We start from the raw sequence: 6,708 nt of genomic DNA on the forward strand, positions 1-6,708 counted from the left end.
TATATTTGGTAAGACTTGACCCGACCCGGCATGGTCCATTTGGGTTGCATACCATCATTCACTTGGATGAGAGAAATAAGACACTTATGGTTATTAATATATTATAAGTTCTAGTATATTAATAATAAGAATAATGAGATTATTTAATTAGTATTGATCAAGAATTAATCTAGGATTAATTAAGTGATCAAAAGAAGACTAATTAAATATATGGGTTGATTGTGTAAATCATCCATACTTGTATAGTGGGCTAATGCTCCATGGATAATCAAGTTGGGCTAAAACCCATAGGATGGTCCATGGATGCTCCATGGTGTATTTGTACCCATGGATCCAAGGAAATGGAAAGTCATGACAATTAGGGTTTGCCCTAATTGTAACACTATATAAGCATCATATTATTCACCAAAATCGAAACTAGTGGGTGTACTAGAAGGGCTAGCCGATTTCATGAAGTGTGGGTTTTCTCTCAAGTCATTCCATGTGTTTTGATGATTGTGATTCCATTTGAGGTGTCACACTTGGGGCACTAGGCACTCAAGCTTCATGAAGACTTTCTACATCAAAGAGGTATGTATTCTATCTTGCTATAGTTATTGTTTTGTATGCTAGATTAGGATAATACCTTGGAAGTTCTTATTTGCATGTATAATAGAGAAAACATAGATCCAAGGTATTTAGGGTTGCATGTACACTTAGGAGTGTTAGAATGCTCAAAACCCAACAGCTTCGTCTCCAATGCCCTTTCTCTTGGCAATATAAGCAAATTGACTCTTTTGGAGCATGACATGGAACTACTTTAGACATTGCCTTTCTCTTATGATCAAACTTTTCGATCATAGCATGTCTTTCGTTGTCATTGTCTATATCCATAGAGGTCTTGAAGGTAGATTCACCAATCAACTTTGCTTTTCTATTGCGCCAAACCATTGCTGATTCAGCAACAATAAGCATATAGGTGAGATCTATAAGGGTCACGTCATGGTACATCATATAGTACTCTCTTACGAACTAACTATACGAGTTAGGAAGTGACTGAAGAACCCAATCAACAGCCATTTCCTCACAGACAATGGATCCCAACATTCTTAACCTATCAATGTGTGACTTCATCCCTAGGACGTGTGCACACACCGACTTTCCTTCTTTATGTTTACTTGCCAAACGGGTTTGAGTGATCTTGAACTTTTCAAGACTTTGAACTTGTGGGTTAGGGAGAATAATTGGAGGTGGAGGAGGAAGTGAATCATGATCTCTTGTTCCTCGATCGAATCGTGGAATATCATCTTCATGTGGAATGCTTGTTCCACGGGATTTGGGAAGACCATAGTTGTCAAACTTTGACATCTACAATACGGGAGAAAACGAATTCAAGTTAGTTGATAGATTGAGTCCTTAGTAAACCACCCAAATGAGATACTAAGTCTAGGACCCAACACAATATTCTACAACTCGGGAGAGGGATGCCGTAACCCAAATTGCAGAATATTTGAAGGTAAGTGAATGACGATTCACTAATTTCCACCACGAAAAACGAAAAAGAATTTTAAGTTTTAAATCTATGAAAACTCCTAGATCCTTTGAGATTCATTGAACTTTCAATGGCATGTTTAAATCTCGATATGCCCCTCTTGTTCGTGACTGGGATGCCGAGGATCACAAAGCGGGTGTGAATAACCATGCAAACTTACATGGTACCCTCACATGTTACAGTCACCTATTCGATGTGCCAGTAAACCACACACGCTCCACCGAACTATGACAAACATTGAGTCACCCTTTGCTACCTTTGCTTAGAACCATTTAGTGTGCCGGTTAACCACACACGCTGCACTAACGTCTTCGCAAGGGCACAAAGTGTAATTTCATGGAATTCCATCAATTCACTTTTGCCTAAGTAACTAAGATTGGGAATTTTATGAAAACATTTAGTTACTTTAATAATTCATTATACTTATAATGGAAGGTTTCATCCTATCCTACCCGTTCGGCTAACGACCCTCCACTAGTCAAGAGTGCGGTGGGTAAGAGTGGATACCCATTCAATCGCCATTTTATAGGCAATTTCCTTAAACACCCCTTATAGACCAGCTTCGTGAATGAGGCCTACTAACGGTAAGACTGACTTTTACTCATACATATATATAATGTTAGACTTTTAATGTTATATATATAGTATAGGGTATATTTTACACTTTTAAAATATTAGGTGGTTCAATTTAACAATTATACTTTTAATTCAATTAAACTGTAAACCTAAACTTTTATGGATTTATTAAACCTCTTTTAATTATACACCTTAATTAATTAATAAAACCATAAGGGTGTGATTTGAACCTTTTCAAAACTATACTAGAGTTTTAGAATTTAACATTCCTAATTAAACTTTTAATCAACTTTTAAATTCCAAAACTTGAGGGCAAGTTTTGAAACATTTCAACACATTAGGGTTTAGAATTTAAATATACATCAAAATTAAACCATTTAATCAAAATTTAAATTCCAAAACTTGAGGGCAAGTTTTGAAACCTTTTTCAAAACATTAGCGTTTTAACTATTTAAATTTCAAAACAACAAAACTTTTGGGTTCAAATTTAAACTATAAAACCTAAAGGGCAAAATATGAAACATTTCATAACAACAAGGATCAAATAACAAATAATTCAAATTAACATTTAATTACATAATTATCCATATTTGATTTATTTAATGATTTCTTGCAAAACAATTTATCAATTTACTCAAAATAATTAATCAATTATCTTATAAGGAAACAATTATCTTATTAATTGATAAATATCTTCAATTAGATCAAAATTATAGTCAAATATATCATATAATCGGATTAATAATGATCTAACTTGATAACGTAACTATCCATAAGCAAAAACAGCAAGAAATCCCGAAGTACCCTCCATCTTACGAGTTGACTCGTCGAGTCAACATGGACTCGGCGAGTTCAGCTATGGACTCGGCGAGTCCAGCCTCCAGAAACCAAAAAAATCAAAATTTTCAAACATATCAAGCATCAATACAATAGAAACCAATCAAGGCTCTGATACCACTGATGGGTTTTGTTCATAAGACATCCTATGTGCTCATACAAACCCTAATGCTTGGATCTAGGTTTCTCTATTGTACATGCTATGAATCCAAGACTATAAACCCTAATTCTAGCATATGGAAATCAATATTAACATATAATTAGGTTTAAGATATTACCTTGATTGTTATGTAGCAATAACAATCCCAATTCGTCCTTGAATTGACTTTGGAAGGCTTAGAGTCACAAGTGTCACTCCTCTAATGGCTCACAAACACCATAAGCAAGAGGATGAAGAGGAGAGAGGATAGAGGCTGCCCAAAACGTGTGGAAACCCTAGAAGGTTGGTTGTCCACGTTTTTGAGCCTTAAGGGTTCTATATATAGTGAGGCTATTAGGGTTATCTAACAAGGAAACCCTAATTTGGTTGCTTAAGCCCTAAGCAACCCATAGACTCCTTTAATCAAGCCCTTGGACGATTTCCTTATGGGCTTCCCATAAGAATTCGTCCACCCCTTGATAAAAGGCAATCTATGGCCCAAATTGCAATTATCTTATAGTTACAATTCCAGTCCCTTAAGTTTAATTAATCTCTTTTAGTCACAAAACTAATTACCAATTAATTATTGACTAATATTAATTAAACAATATGATTTCTCCTTTAATATATTATTCTCATAATATATTAATAAATCATATTTAATCCTTTCTCTCCATAATTCATCCTATCAAGTTGCTTTGGTGAAGGCAACCCAAAAGGACCATGCACCATCGGGTCAAGTACATACCAAAATAGTTATGGACTTAGACACTAATCCAACAAATATAGCCTGATCAACTATATTCATTCCAGACACGGCCAACATGTGCTTGGGAGTGACTGTGGGGTGCAACAGGCCTAAAACTTACCTAATATCCAAACGACAAGTCATCGTCGCCGCAAACCATAAAATACTATAGGAGTATTTTAGCCAAAGCCGAATACGTTGTAGAAATTCATTCCAAGTGTTGCTAGTCATTCCTTCCTTAGCGATAGTTTACTTTCTTCGGTAACTCTTTCCTGTTTTATCGCTTAGTAGAACACTCTATCTGTCATAATGAGATATCTCTTGTTCCATATCTCTTGATTCAATCCAGAGGACTTACCATCCTCTCTTTCCTGATCATTTTAGATCAAGATGCCTCCAAAGAAAAGACACATCTCAAAGAACAACAATCCTCCTCCACCACCTCCCTCCCCATTTGATCCCGCCATGTTCCAAGCAGCAGTTACTACTGTTGTGGCTACTGGTATGTCACAAATGAACCCCGGTGGTTTAGGCGGACTAGGAGGTGGTACTCAGCCCCAAAACTAGGAAGGTAGTTAGGGACACCGGAAGGAGTGTTCCTACAAAGACTTTATGAACGCGAAACCCACACCCTTCAACGACACTGGAGGTGTCATTGGCCTAACTCGATGGTTCGAGAAAATCGAATCTATTTTCGAAATCTGTGCGTGTTCATAATCTGATAAGGTGATGTTTTCCGCCTGCACTTTCACCGATAAAGCCTTGAGTTGGTGGAATGGCCGAGTCAAATCCTTAACCCTACTTGTAGCCAACGCAATGGGTTGGGAGAGCTTGGAAGAGCTTCTACTTGCAGAGTACTGCCCGCGGGGCAAAATGCAGAAATTGGAACACAAACTCTGAAACCTAAAGATGAAGGGTTCCGATGTCGCCGCTTACACCTCCAGATTTGAAGACCTAGCGCTTCTCTGTCCGGGAATGGTTACCCCGGAAAGTAAGAAGATTGAAAGATTCATCTGGGGGCTGACCCAGCCAACCAAGGGTAATGTTTTGGCTACCAAGCCAAACACATTCGACAGCGCTAAATGCCTGGCGCAAAACCTGATCGACCACAGAGATAATATTGAGGAAGCGGCCACCACTCCTGAATCGGCAAAAAGGAGTGGTGAGAAAAGAAAATTTTGGAAGCAGAAAAAGGGTCAATCCTCCCAAGAACCCTCAAAGAAGCAGCAAACTGTGGCAGTCCACGCTGCTACTACTCCTGCTGCTGTTTCTGTTGTTGCTTCTACAGCTCAAGCACCTACCACTAGGTATGCTGGTACCCTTCCCTGATGTGACATGTTTAACTTCCACCATAACCCCGGTCCTTGTCGTGAACTGCCATGCTCTAACTCAGGTAAGAAGGGGCATACAATTCGATTCTGCAAAGCACCAACCCAATCATCCAATCAAACTTTTGGAGCGGGTGTCGGTCAGGCCTGCTACGGTTGCGGTGAAGTCGGGCATTTCAAGAGAAATTGCCCCAAGGTAGCAACAGTTGGCAACACCGGGAGAGTTTTAACTATGGGGCGAGATGAGGCAGTCGCCGATCCCACTGTTGTCATGGGTACGTTCCTTCTCGATAACTCTTATGCTAGTATCCTTTTCGATTCGGGTGCTGAACGAAGTTTTGTTAGCCATTCATTCAAATGCCTTCTTAAACATAATCCCCAACCATTAACCGAAACATTTACCGTCGAGATGGGTAACGGTGAGAAAGAGAACGCTAACAATATATTCATAGGCTGTACCCTTACCCTGAACGATCATTCCTTTCCCATTGACCTAATGCCAGTTTCATAAAGAGCTTTGATGTTATCATTGGTATGGTTTGGTTGAGTCCCAATCATGCCGATATCCTTTCTTATGAAAAAGCCATCCGTCTCAATCTCCCTTCTGGCCAGACTCTCATGATCTACAGAGATAAATTCAAATCCAACCTTCGCATCATTTCATGCATCAAAGCCCAAAAGCTTCTGCAAAAGGAGTGCCATGAATTCCTAGCCCATGTAATCAATGAGAAATAGGAAGTTAAAGACCTCGAGAGCATCCCCGAAGTCTGTAACTTTCCTGATGTCTTTCCCGAAGAGCTCCCGGGAATTCCTCCCGAACATCAAGTCGAGTTTCGCATCTACCTAATTCCCAGAGCAAATCCTGTAGCCAAATCTCCCTATCGCTTAGCTCCAGCAGAAATGCAGGAGTTATCCAGTCAGTTCAATGAGCTACTTAGTAAAGGGTTCATCAGACCGAGTTCCTCACACTGGGGAGCCCCGATATTGTTTATGAAGAAGAAAGATGCATCCTTTCGGATGTGTATAGACTACCGCGAATTGAACAAAATGACCGTCAAAAACCGTTATCCCCTTCCTCGAATAGATGACCTCTTCAACCAACTTCAGGGAGCCAGTTACTTCTCAATGATAGACCTTAGATCAGGGTACCATCAGCTACGAGTTCACGAGAATGATGTTTCCAAGACAGCATTCAGGACTCGATATGGTCACTACGAGTTCGTAGTGATGCCCTTCGTTCTAACAAACACACCGGCAGTGTTCATGGACATGATGAACCGGGTGTGTCGCCCCTTTCTGGACAAGTTCGTTATAGTGTTCATTGACGACATACTTGTCTATTCTAGAAGCGAAGAAGATCACAAACAAAACTTGAGGATAGTGTTGGAAACTCTTAGATCGGAAAAGCAGTATGCGAAATTCTCCAAGTGCGAATTCTGGATTCGGAAGGTAGCTTTCCTTGGTCACGTGGTAAGTGAGGAGGGTATACACGTGGACCCGCCCAAAATCAAGGCGATAGAGAATTGGTCGGCACTGAAGACACCTACAG

Source organism: Lactuca sativa, chromosome 4, assembly GCF_002870075.4.
Source record: "Lactuca sativa cultivar Salinas chromosome 4, Lsat_Salinas_v11, whole genome shotgun sequence".
In the NCBI taxonomy this organism is placed as follows: Eukaryota; Viridiplantae; Streptophyta; class Magnoliopsida; order Asterales; family Asteraceae; genus Lactuca; species Lactuca sativa.